Source organism: Garra rufa, chromosome 12 (assembly GCF_049309525.1).
Source record: "Garra rufa chromosome 12, GarRuf1.0, whole genome shotgun sequence".
Lineage (NCBI taxonomy): Eukaryota > Metazoa > Chordata > Actinopteri > Cypriniformes > Cyprinidae > Garra > Garra rufa.
In genome coordinates, this window is record NC_133372.1 from 48,614,407 (window position 1) to 48,628,375 (window position 13,969).

Consider the following 13,969-nt stretch of genomic DNA (forward strand, 5'->3'; position numbering starts at 1 on the left):
AAAAACAAAGTTGCAATTGCAAGAAAAATTGTGAGTTTATGTCTCATAATCATATATGCATTTATATCTCACAGTTCTGAATAAAAATTCAGAATTGCAAGTTTATATAACGCAATTCTGTGAAAAACTGAATTGCGCGACGTAAACTCGAAATCGCGAGATAAATAGTCGCAATTACCTTTTTTATTCAGTGGTGGAAACAGGCTTCCAAACATTTCAACCACTGAATAATAATAATAATAAAAAAGATAATTGCGACTTTTTGTTTCAAAATTTTAACTTTTTTCTCACGATTGCTAGTTTACATCTCACAATTCTGACATTTTTCTCAGAATTGCGAGTTAGGTCAGAATTATGAGATATAAACTCGCAATTCTGAGAACATATCATTCCTCTCATATTTTAAAAAAAGTATAATTGCGTCATACAAACTCACAATTCTGACATTTTTTTCTCAGAATTCCATGATATAAAAAATGAGTGTGAAAAAAAGTCACAATTGCGAGATATGAACTCGTAATTCTGACAATATCTCGCAATTGTGACTTTTTCTCAGAATTGTAAGTTATTAAGAAAAGCAGTAATTAAGTGAGATAAAAACTCACAATTCTAAGAACATATCAGTCTTTTTTCCTCTCAAAACTGAAAAAAAAAATGCGTGACAAAAAAAAATTATGACTTTTCTCAGAATTGCAAGTTAAGTCAGAATTGTGAGATATAAATTTGCAATTCTGGGAACATATCGGTCTTTTTTCGCTCAAAATGTAACTTTATAACTCGCAATTGTGAGTTTATACCTTACAATTCTGAGAATTCAGAATTGCATGACATGAACTTGAAATTGCAAGTTATAAAGTCAGAACTGCAAGACATAAACTCACAATTGCGAGTTAAAATCTCGCAATTCTTTCTTTTTCTTTTTCTTTTTCTTTTTCTTTTTCTTTTTTAATCAGTGTCGGAAACAGACTTCCATAGGGGACACCATGCACAAGTTGGGAAAAAAAACCCTGTGTGTGGGCTTTAGTCCATTATGATAATATGAACTAGTATTTTCATGAAACATTTCTTCGTCAAAATGATAACAAACATTAAACGAAAATATAACATAAATAAATAAATAAACAAAAACAACTGATGAAACAGTAAAGCGTACGGTACAGAAATGATTGATCTTACAGCCAGAAGACAACCTCCCCACATCCTTGACACTCTACTCTCACTGAAATTAAGGCACATCAGAAACGAGGCACCTTTTGATATGCCTACTGTTGAGGGAGTGAGCTGTGCTGAACAGATGGAGAGAGCAGCAGGGGTCTGGGTGGACCCACATTCCTATAGAGATTCCCCTGGACAGACAGTGGAAAGTGACTGTGGTAATTAATCCATCTTCCTTGTTTCTTTCTCTCTCTCTCTTTCATCCCCCATAACAGGACGGGGTCACGGTAGGGCAGCAGTGTTTTTCTGCCATTTTAAATGTGCCTTTTTCAGCCGGAAAGAAGTGGCAGAGGTTGGTTTAATTGGAGGCTGGTGTGATACTCATCCCTTATGTTATAAAAATACACGATTTATTCTGGCCTCCAGTTTAAGAATATGAAGACTGTAGATAGATAGATAGATAGATAGATAGATAGATAGATAGATAGATAGATAGATAGATAGATAGATAGATAGATAGATAGATAGATAGATAGATAGATAGATAGATAGATGAGGTCATAGTTCTTCTGGCCCTCCATCACACGAGTAGAATATGTATGTAATCCTTCACCTTTCGTTCACTGACCCAGTTTTCAATACTGTGCTCATTTATAATGGACAGCCATTCATGTCAATTCCTAGCCTTAGGGCACAGTAAGACAGGAATAAGGACAGTTTGTGATATGTTTCAGAAGAGAGAGTTTATACTGTATTATATTTTAATAAATCAGAAACCCAAGAAATATATTTTGATGTTGACTGCTTTGAACCATGGGATATATGGCCTATTTCCTTTTCAAGATTGTATTTGAAATGTAATAAAGATTCATTTTAAGAATGTATATGTTTCATTATAGAACAGTTACTGAATGTGGTTCACAGCTGTGGGATAAAATATGAGGTAACTGGCATTATGAAAGTAAAATATAAGGTATGTAGCATCTTGTTTATTAAAAATGTAAAAAAATGATCAGAATTTTAAAACTGTTAATTGGTCAGCGGTTAGTTATCTTAATCTATACAAAGAAAAACTAATAGATCTAAATAGACATTATGTAATTTAACAGCAAAATACTATTAAATGTACAAGAAGAACATCTTAGTTAATTAATTAAATGTTTTTACTGTAAATTTAATTTCAAATTGGAAATTAAAAAAAAAAAAATCCTGGACTGTTAGTGATTTGAATAATTATTTACATAAACTGTCCGCTTAACATAAATACACGATAGCCAATAACTGAAAGTTGTCCTTGTAACTGACAGTGACTTATTTTCATTCCCAGAAAATATCTTTCTCTTCCTCCTCATTTGTAGCTCTTGAAAACAGAAAGTCTAAAATGAACTGTGAAACATGGCTTCAGAAAGAGATAGAGTGATTCTGAGGGTTTGTCTCTGAGGAACTCTGGAATGATTCATGAATTGGAATTAAATTGGTTTAAACTGGGATTTAGTTCCTTTCCTTGGTTCCGTTTCTTTCCTGTACTCCACTAAATTTTTGACAGGGAACTGTGGAAGGACGTTTCTGCCACTTAATTATTATATATATATATATAAAAAAAAAGGTAATTGCAACTTTTTATCTCACAATTCTTTTTTTTCCTCAGAATTGCTTGATATAAACTTGCAATTCTAACATTTTTCTCAGAATTGCGAGAACATTACAATAGAACATTACATTCAAATTTTGAGAACAGTCTTTTTTCCTCTCAAAATTGGAAAAAACTCAGAATTGCATGATCTAAACTCACAATATTGATTTTTTTTCTCAGAATTGCTTGATATTAACTGTCAATTCTAAAAAAAACTCAGAATTGCGATTTAATATCTCACAATTGTGACTTTTTTTCTTAGAATCGTGAGTTATCAAGTCAGAATTGTGAGATATAAACTCACAATTCTGAGAACATATCAGTCTTTTTTCCTCTCAAAATTGGAAAAATGTCAGAATTGCGTGATACAAACTCACAATTCTGACATATTTTCTCAGAATTGCTTGAAATAAACTGGCAATTCTAACATTTTTCTAAGAACTGCTACTTAATATCTGGCAATTGTGACTTTCTCAGAATTGCGAGTTATAAACTCACAATTTTGAGAACATATCAGTCTTTTTTCCTCAATAAATTGAAAAAAGTCAGAATTGCATGATACAAACTCACAATTCTGACAATTTTTCTCAGAATTGCGTAATATAAACTGTCAATTCTAACATTTTTCTCAGAATTGTGAGTTAATATCTGGCAACTGTGAATTTTTTTGTGAAGTTAGAATTGTGAGATATAAATTCTGAAAACACATCAGTCTTTTTTTCTCTCAGAATTGGAAAAAATTGAGAATTGCATGATACAAACTCACAATTCTGACATTTTTTCTCAGAATTGCTTGAAATAAACTGGCAATTCAAAAATTTTTCTCACAATTGCGAGTTAACATCTTGCAATTATGACTTTTTTTAGAATTGCGAGTTGTCAGAATTGTGAGATATAAACTTGCAATTCGGAGAACGTAGTCTTTTTTCCTCTCTAAAAATTGGAAAAAAGTGAGAATTGCATGATACAAACTTACAATACTAACATTTTTTCTCAGAATTGCTTGATATAAACTGGCAATTCTAAAAAAAATTCTCAAAATTACGAAATAATATATTGCAATTGTGACTTTTTTCTCAGAATTGTCAGTTTTGTCAGAATTGTGAGATATAAACTTACAATTCTGAGAACATATCAGTCATTTTTCCTCTCAAAATTGGAAAAAAAAGTGATAATTGCATGATAAAAACTCACAATTCTGACAATTTTCTCAGAATTGCGAAATAATATCTTGCAATTGTGACTTTTCTCAGAATTGCGAGTTATTAAGTTGGAATTGTAAGATATTGCCTCGCAATTCTGAGATTATATCATTTTTTTTCCCTTCTCAAAACTGGAGAAAAAATTGAATTGTGTGGTACAAACTCGTAATTTTGACTTTTTTCTCAGAATTGCGAGACAATATCTTGCAATTGTGACTTTTTTGGTATAGTATATTGGTAATTATATTGTTATATAATTGGGATATTAACATTATTTCAGTTAATTATATGTTTTTACTTTAAATTAAATTTCAATTTGTAAAACTTAAAAAAACTTGCACTGTTAGTGCAATAGTGATTAATAGTGCTTCAATTTAATAATGATTTAAATAAAATGTCTGCTTAACATAAATACGCAATAGCCTAGTCTTTGTAGTCCTTGTAACTGACAGTGACTTATTTTCATTCCCAGAAAATATTTGCCTCTTCCTCCTCCTTTGTAGCTCTTGAAAACAGAAAGTCTATAATGAACTGTGAAACATGGCTTCAGAAAGAGATAGAGTGATTCTGAGAGTTTGTCTCTGAGGAACTCTGGAATGATTCATGAATTGGAATAAAATTGGTTTAAACTGGGATTTAGTTTAATTTTCTTGGTTCGGTTTCTTTCCTGTACTCCACTACTTTTTGACAGGGAACTGTGGAAGCACATTTCTGCCACTTAATATTTTTTTTTTTAAAAGGTAATTGCAACTTTTTATCTCACAATTCTTTTTTTTTCTCTCAGAATTGCTTAATATAAACTTGCAATTCTAACATTTTTCTCAAAATTGCGAGAACATTAGAATAGAACATTACATAAAAATTCTGAGAACATAGTCTTTTTTCCTCTCAAAATTGGAAAAAAAGTCAGAATTGCACGATATAAACTCACAATACTGACATTTTTTCTCAGAATTGCTTGATATTAACTGGCAATTCTAACATTTTTCTCAGAATTGCGATTTAATGTCTCACAAATTTGTGACTTTTTTTTCTTAGAATCGCGAGTTAAGTAAGAATTGTGAGATATAAACTCGTAATTCTGAGAACATATCAGTCTTTTTTCCTCTCAAAATTGGTAAAAATGTGAAATTTGCTTGATACAAACTCACAATTCTGACATTTTTTCTCAGAATTGCTTGATATAAACGGGCAATTCCAAAAAATGTTTTGGAATTGCGAGTTAATATATCACAATTGTGACTTTTTTCTCAGAATTGCGAGTGATTAAATCAGAATTGTGAGACATAAACTTGCAATTCTGAGAACAGTCTTTTTTCCTTTCAAAATTGGAAAAAAGTGAGAATTGCATGATACAAACTTACAATACTAAATTTTTTTTCTCAGAATTGCGAAATAATATCTTGCAATTGTGACTTTTTTCTCAAATTTGTGAGATATAAACTCGCAATTCTGAGAATATATCAGTCTTTTTTCCTCTCAAAATTGGAAAAAAGAGTCAGAATTGCATGATACAAACTCACAATACTGACATTTTTTCTCAGAATTGCTTGATATAAACTGGCAGTTCTAACATTTTTGTAAGAACTGCAAGTTAATATCTGGCAATTGTGACTTTTTCTCAGAATTGCGAGTTATTAAGTAAGAATTGTGAGCTATAAACTCGCAATTCTGAGAGCATATCAGTCTTTTTTCTTCTCAAAATTGGAAAACAAAATCAGAATTGTGAGATATAAACTCGCAATTCTGAGAGTCTTTTTTTCCTCTCAAAATTGAAAAAAAAATTGAATTGCATGATAGAATTCATAATTTCGACTTTTTTCTCAGAATTGCTTAATATAAACGCAATAATATCTCGCAATTGTGACTTTTTTTGGCATAGTATATTGGTAATTATATTGTTATATAATTGGGATATTAACATTACTTCAATTAATTATATGTTTTTACTTTAAATTTAATTTCAATTTGTAAAACTTAAAAAAAAATCTTGCACTGTCGTGATTAATAGTGATTAACTTTAATAATGATTTACATAAAATGTCTGCTTAACATAAAGCCAATAACTGAAAGTAGTCCCTGTAACTGACAGTGACTTATTTTCATTCCCAGAAAATATCTGCCTCTTCCTCTGCCTTTGTAGCTCTTGAAAACAGAAAGTCTAAAATGAACTGTGAAACATGGCTTCAGAAAGAGATGGAGTGATTCTGAGGGTTTGTCTCTGAGGAACTCTGGAATGATTCATACATTGGAATCAAATTGGTTTAAACTGGGATTTCGTTTCTTTCCTTGGTTCAGTTTCTTTCCCGTACTCTAGGTTTAATTACTGTTGGCACACAGTCTCTTAATACAAAATAATATTAGAAATGAATTCATTACAGGTCAGGAATATCCGACAGTCACCAGTAATACAGAAAGACACGTTTTACCCAGTTCAATCATTTTTGTCAGGACTCATTCCGCTCTTGAGTGAAGAGCAGGTCTGGGAAGACGACTACTTTGATTTTTGTCTCATTTCAGCTTTCATTGTTTCCCACAGGGCAAGAGATGAAGGCTTTTCCCAAAAGACTGCTGCTGTAGACTCAGTTATTTTTCTGGAGGAGGCCCTTGAACACAGGACTGACCTAAGCAATGAGTTTTGAGCTTGACTGCATTGATGTAATGGGGTAAAGCTTCTTTGTCAGTTGTTATAGAGAGTTGTAATGCCTTTTCCTTTCTGAGTCACGGAAAAAACACCCAGGCAAATGAGCCAGAGGGTTCCTTGGATGCGCCTGCCGCATATTTAGTTTTCTCAGGCGAATCTCACCTGCTGTGAACAACACACATTTTGAATTCCGCTGACCAAAATGAGGTGCACATAGTGAGAATGATAACAGGCACAATTAGAAAATGTAAGTGTATCTGTTGGTTGCACTTTTATGTAGAAAACTGGACAGCCTATAACTTACAGCAATAATAACATTTACTTTAAGTAGAACCATTTTTCATCTTTGACAGGAATGAGAACGAGAAAAGTTTCAGTTTAATTAATTCAGTCTATCTTTTTACCCCATTTTAACATGGATTTCTATGGAGAATGAAACATGAGAGCATCCAAATGCAAGTTAGAATCCTTCTTCGCTCATCGGTTACTCAGGAAAAAGGTAGATATAGTATGCGAAAAACAGTATGTGCCAAAAAACTAGTATGTCCAAATTCATAACATTCGAAAAACTGTAGGTACCCAGAAGACCTACTTTCGCCAGAATTCTGAAGTGTGCATTTAATGGAGACTTTACTATCCCATGAGGCCACGGGATCGGATTTATAAATGGTAGTTAAGTGATGCAACTAATGTTGGTAGGTCACGTTATAGTAACAACATAGCGGATGTTTTATGTCTGAATTTCAAAAATAGGTTTGCACTTATGTCATGGTTTGGTCAGTTACCCGGATGCATGGCCATATTGGAGATACTCAGATGTAAACAACAGCATTGATTGCACTGTTAATGTACTACTGAATATGCTGCTAATTTATGCTGTCTAAAACATTGAAAAAACGTGAGGAAGCTGCTAAATCATATAGAGAAGGACTTAGTATGCTGGAAAGGGCACAATATTTTGACAAACTAAAGTTAATAGGTGGTAAAGATACGTACGAGCAGTATTAATTAAGATATTAGCCTAATATTTCACCTACCTGACTGGAAATGATAAGAACAAACACAAATGTTGTCAAGATTCTTGCCCTGGAAATCCTGGTTCAGTTTGGCTAACTACAAATGTCTTTTGCCCTCAGACAGTTTTTTGCACTCTTCTCCTCGATTTTTTTTTAACTTTTGGCAAGCTATAGTAGGCTTCTCCAAATATTTTTCCTGGTCTGGCCAATTAGTACAGCACAAAACATGACAATAATTGACCATTTTCATCAGCAATAATCAGAAAAATTGCCGAGTTTTTGTTCAGTTCAGTGACATTGTTTATATTCAGTGCCGCCAACATGGCTAATTGATGAAGTGTTGTAAAAACCCTCTATTGTAAAGTTTATGACTTATCATGAGCATTGTAATGTTTGAAGCAGATGTCATAATAAATGTCAGTAGACCAAGGAGATTTTAAAATATTTACAATTCATAAGATTTTACTTTACTAGCATAATGCCATGCAAGAGGATTTATGAATGGCAGTGAAGCATTGCAACTGATGTTGGCAGGTCACCTGATAGTAACAACATGGTGGATGTTTTATGTATGAATTTAATTTATGAATGAAATAATAAACGGTTTTGGTCAGTTGCCCGGACATATTGGGGATACTCGGATGTAAACAACAGCATGGATTGCACTGTTAATGTACTGTTGAATTCTTTGTTCTGCTAATGTATGCTGTCCAAATCATGGAAAAAACGTGAGGAAGCTGCTAAATCATATAGAGAAGGACTTAGTAAGCAGGAAAGGGCACAATATTTTGACAAACTAAAGTTAATAGGTGGTAAAGACACATACACTGTAAATTCCAATAGCTTTGCTGACTCAAGTATAATTAGTAAACTTTACTCAAATATTAAAAAATATACTTCTTACAAGGTTTTGTTAAGTTACAGTTAATTGCAGGGTGAGTAAAACAATTTACTTAGTAGTGTTAGTGATGTTTACTTGCAACACTTAAGTAGCATCAAAGGAAGCACTGCACCAGTGAGTGGCAGCAGTGCACCCAAGAGTAATAAAGAAGAAGAAATAAGAAGAAGAAGAAGCAGCGAGACTTGTCAGAGCATGCGTAATAGAATTTTTGCGCTCAGCTCCTGAACTGGTGAATTCGAATTGGCGGCTTGGCGCCCATTTTGCAGATGATGTAGGAAGAAGCAGCAGCTAGACAACCGACGTTTTTAACATCTGAAGCTTCGTTACGTTTTTAAAGAATAAAGAGGTAAGTAATCAAGCAAGCAACTTGTATGTGAATGTTTACTTTCTGCTTGTCCTATTTTTTTGCCAATCTAATACATATTTACCAACGAATTTTGACATTATACGGTGCTAGAAGAACACGGTCTGACCACTAAACTAGAAGGTAACAGTTAACAGTTAAGTTACCACAAATGGTAAAAAAAAAAAAAAAAAAAATGTTTTGCCTTTTTCCAATTGGATAATGGATATGTTGTATAGTTTTGTATTTTACCCTGAATTCACAAAGAAAATGCCTTATTTCCATGTTGAAAGTAGAAATTAAGATGTGAAGTGAAGGGCTGGCCAAGATTATATCTTACCAGTGGCTTGTGATTGATGTGAATACAGATTTTGAAATATCTATTTAATGATCAGTGTAATTGTTTACAGTGTTTCCTCTATGATTTTATAAAACTGTGGTGCTTTATTATTAGTAGTAGTAACGTTAGTATTTTTGTGTTCATTATTAAAATATGCTATTGTAATGTCCAGTCCATTTTTTAAATATTAATCATTGTAACTATTCATTACATTGTTACACCTTTTTAGATTTTAAGCTATATTATAGTGGTAAGTATTTTTGTAATGCTTGTAAAACATGAACATATTAAGAAATGAATGCATTTATAATTTGCAATGCAGAACTTCCTTTTCAACTAAACTTTTTTTTATTCTTTTTAGAAGTGCTTCTGGTAACTGCATCCTGAGTATGGTCTTCAATTCACAGATCTTGATACAGTTGAGGTGAGGACATCTTATTCTGAAGTAGTAGTAGTAGAGATTAATTTGTGAAAGTGTTGACTAAGATGCACCTTAAGTATTATATTGAAAGACTAAAACAACTTAAAGGGATAGTTCACCCAAAAATGAAAATGTGATGTTTATCTGCTTATCCCCAGGGCATCCAAGATGTAGGTGACTTTGTTTCTTTAGCAGAACACAAACAGAGATTTTTAACTCAAACCGTTGCAGTCTGTTAGCCAAATAATGTGAGTGGATGGGCACCAAACCTTTAAAAGTAAACAAAAACATGCACAGACAAATCCAAATTACACCCTGCGACTCGTGACGATACATTGATGTCTTAAGACACGAAACGATCGTTTTTTGTGAGAAACAGAACAGTATTTATATCATTTTTTACCTTTGATACATAGCAAAATCCATCTGTGATGAGCACGAGTTTAGCATCAGGCACATTACTTGTGTACGTGCTCTGGCGTAGTATACGCAAACGCTGGAAGCGATCTGTCGCTCGCGACACTCATTGTTTACACAGTGCACAGAGACTGTGGCTATAGCGGCTATTCAAAATGGTAATTACTTGCGCTTATCCTGATTGTTCAAACCAATTCAAAGCTAAAAGATTACGTTTGCTTGAGCAAACTCATCCGGGACTTTTCACTGATTCCCCTCGGCTTTTGCGTATACTATGCCAGAGCGTGTGCACATGTAACGATCCAGATGATGAGCTTGTGCTCAGGACAGATGGACGTGGCTGTGTATCAAAGGTAAAAAATGATATAAATACAGTTCAGTTTCTCGCAAAAAACGATCGTTTCGTGTCTTAAGACGTCAATGTATCGTCACGAGCCGCAGGGTGTAATTTAGATTTGTCTGTGCATGTTTTTGTTTACTTTTAAAGGTCTGGTGCCCATCCACATCCATTATTTGGCTGGCAGACTGCACTGGTTTGAGTTAAAAATCTCTGTTTGTGTTCTTCTGAGGAAACAAGCAAGTAAACCCAAAGTTGCGTTTCACTGCCAGTTATGTGATTACTGTACCAGTGAAAGCATTGCAGGAGCGGTGGCCAGAGAGACAAGTAAGTGCTCATACATTTAGTTTTCCACCATGTTAAACATAATTTTTTTCAGGCTTGGCCTGGTAACCAGTGGGCTGAACATGCATAGTCATATCCACATTGTGAACCATGCTTCTTTATTCACTGTTTATTTTGCCTCTGTTGTAGGTGTTTGCAGAGTTCCATAGGATAGCCACCACAGATCTGCAGAGTGACTTTTTTGGTGCCTTGGATCACTACACACAACGGTTTGACACAATCTTCAAGTCCAAGAAAGGAACAGTTGGACAGAAATTGGCTGAACTTATGCAACAAATTAATACAGCGGTGAGTTTACTGCAGCCTTAATTTTATTTATTGTTGTAAGTTGATTGTGATGTTGCTACCTATTATTATTTTAAAGTATTTAAAAGTAGTGTTGCTAATATTGTAATTGTTACAAGAGTTGTGTTCTGTTTTTGAGAAACACTTTAACACAATGTAAGATAGTTTAGATCATTGATAAAGTAATCCATGTGACATCAGTGGTTCAACTGTAATGTTATGAAGCTACTTATTTTTGTTTCCTTTGCACAAAAAAAAAAGTAGTCTCATAGTTTCATAACAATCATCTTTGTACTTTTCTGGCCTTGAACATGGTAGTACCCTAAAGATGCCTTTTCTACCTTTCATGGCCTTGAAATTGCTAGTTGCCAAGGCTGCATATGGAGGGACAGAAAGCTCTCGTATTTCATTTTTGTTATTTCTTCATGTGTGTTCTGAATATGAACAAAGGTCTAACAAGTTTAAAATGACAAAGTTTAGCAACTGTTGACAGAATTTATGTTTTTGAGAGAATTAAAGGATAACTGTTGCCAAAATGCAACCTGGGCTGTTTTTTTATTTTTTTACTGTAAACGAGACAAACTTATATCTAAAAGCATAATTACGACAAACAAGCCATTTTTGAGATTGACCGTGGTTTAGTTTTGTGGTCAATGGCCGGTGAATGGGAGAACTAGGGTCATAACTTTGAGCGCATCAAAATCAATATTTTTACAACACTAAGAAGGCTCGACACACCATAAAAACTTTGCTCGAAGTATCATCTGGGTCTCTACACATAAACTCCAGCATTAAGAACATTGTTTGTGTACACAGAGTTTACTAAAAAGAAAGGTTTTGAACAACTCACTTTCACTGTTTGAGTTTCCTCTTGCGGCTGTCTTGTCAGTCAAGAAGTGTCCATCTCCGAATGCGACATAATAGCGAGGAGGAGAGTAAAGATGGATAGCTCCTAAAGTATATTTCCATATAAATGCACGGCTAATTCGTTGTTTTGAAGCAAGTGAAAAACAATATTAACCTTCTAGTTGTAAAAAGAGCCTTTCGGAAATCGACACTTCTTGACTATCAAGACAGCCGCGAGTGGAAACTCAAACAGTGAAAGTGAGTTGTTCAAAACCTTTCTTTTTAGTAAACTCTGTGTACACAAACAATATTCTCAATCCTCGAGTTCATGTGTAGAGACCCAGGTGATACTTCAAGCAAAGTTTCATGGTGTGTCGAGCCTTCTTAGTGTTGTAAAAATATCGATTTTGATGCACTTAAAACTTGCCCCTAGTATTCCCATTCACCGGCCACTGACCACAAAACTAAACCACGGTTAATCACAAAAACGGCTCGTTTGTCGTAATTATGCTTTTAGATATAAATTTACGGTAAAAAAAAAAAAAAAACAGCCTAGGTTGCATTTTGGCAATAGTTATCCTTTAATCCTTTAACAAACTGATTGGTACTGTAACTTCAGAATGCTGCAATCTTGAACTTAAATTGTTTTTCATTATCTACTCCTAGGAACCAGATTTGACAGCTATGTGCACATTGGTGCTCCGAGGCCTGCCCGTGATGCTTGGGGATGATGCCAGTACCTTCTACAACACCTGCTTTGTAAGTTCTTAGTTATATTTTATATTTATTTATTGATTATTTCCATTGAAAATGGGTTTACCAAAAAACTTATTAAACAATGTGAGTCCAGTGTACTTTCTGTCTGTCAACCTAAAATTAGGACTTGTTATTATTATATATTCTTCGGAAGTATTAAAATCATATTGCAAGCCATGCAATATGCATAATGTGATATGTACAATGTGATATGCATGAAACGTACTATACCTTGAATATTTATGAGTTGAGATAAAAAAAAAATGCATGTACATACTTAACAAGGAATGGCTAAACGGCAGTTTAGGCAGGGCAGGCAACTGACAATTAATAATTCCTTTCAACATTTCCCTGTTGTAATATTGTTATTGTTTCGTTTTTCTTATAGGCATCTGATAACTGATGAGGACTGGGCACAAGTACCTGTTGGAGTGCTGACTGTCATTGATGAACACATTCCTCTCTTACAAAATCAACTGTACCTTGACCCAGTTTATACTGCCATCATTGTTGAGGGAGGTATTGTCATTGACAATCTACAGAATCTACCACAGGCAATTTGCCTTTTGTTTGGACTGTCATATGTTTTGAATTTGGATTACCCCAAAAACATGAAAAACTGTTGGTTTAGGATGTTACAGTCAGGTCAAGGACTTTTTTTTTTTTGGTCCACAAAATTTATTTTATGTAGATTTTATATAGATTTATTGTACCATCAAATGGTTTGTATTTTATTAAAAAAAAAAAAAATTTGTAAACCCCAATGGAAACTTGTGTGGATCATCCCTGTGCCTATAGTAGAGTAAAACAATACAATAAATTTATCCTTGAACTATGTCACTGCCTTACAGTATTTGTCCAGGTGTAAGTGTGCTCTTTGTTAAATTGCGAACCCCTTCTCAGTGTTTTATAATAGACAATAGATGCACTTAAGTTATTGGAGTAATGCTTACTTGGTTTTTTTAAGGCAATCGGTTTGCATGGTTTTAACAAGTAAATTGGATTGCTTTTGAAGTAAAGTCAACTTAGAAATTTCGAGTTGCATGCAGAAATTGTCAAGTTAGCTCAACTTGCATAAATCAGTAGTTTGGAATACATACAAAGTATATTTCACTTGAAATGATATAGTTGTTAAAAATAGCAATTCTGAGTAACCTGTACTAAAGATGAGTACATCTAAAGTAAACATTCAAGTATATGCTACAATTTAGTTTTAAGTTACTGGAACTCTCTTGTAAGTATACAATACTAGATAGGCGTTTGTTAATACTACAAACTATTCCCATTTAACTTTACTTGGTTTTTTTAAGGCAATCGGTTTGCATGCT

The 13,969-nt window shown here is 33.6% G+C and overlaps 2 long non-coding RNA genes across 2 annotated transcripts; both read left to right on the forward strand.

Annotated features, from left to right (window-relative positions):
• Positions 1-8,512: 8,512 nt before the first annotated feature.
• On the forward strand, positions 8,513-9,928 carry LOC141346420 (uncharacterized). Its single transcript, XR_012357213.1, has 3 exons — positions 8,513-8,897; positions 9,596-9,658; positions 9,814-9,928. It is a non-coding gene; the product is annotated as an uncharacterized lncRNA (long non-coding RNA).
• Positions 9,929-10,046: 118 nt separating this feature from the next.
• Positions 10,047-13,436, forward strand: LOC141346292 (uncharacterized). The gene is made up of 4 exons (XR_012357187.1): positions 10,047-10,736; positions 10,884-11,042; positions 12,552-12,644; positions 13,030-13,436. It is a non-coding gene; the product is annotated as an uncharacterized lncRNA (long non-coding RNA).
• The last annotated feature ends 533 nt before the right edge of the window (positions 13,437-13,969 follow it).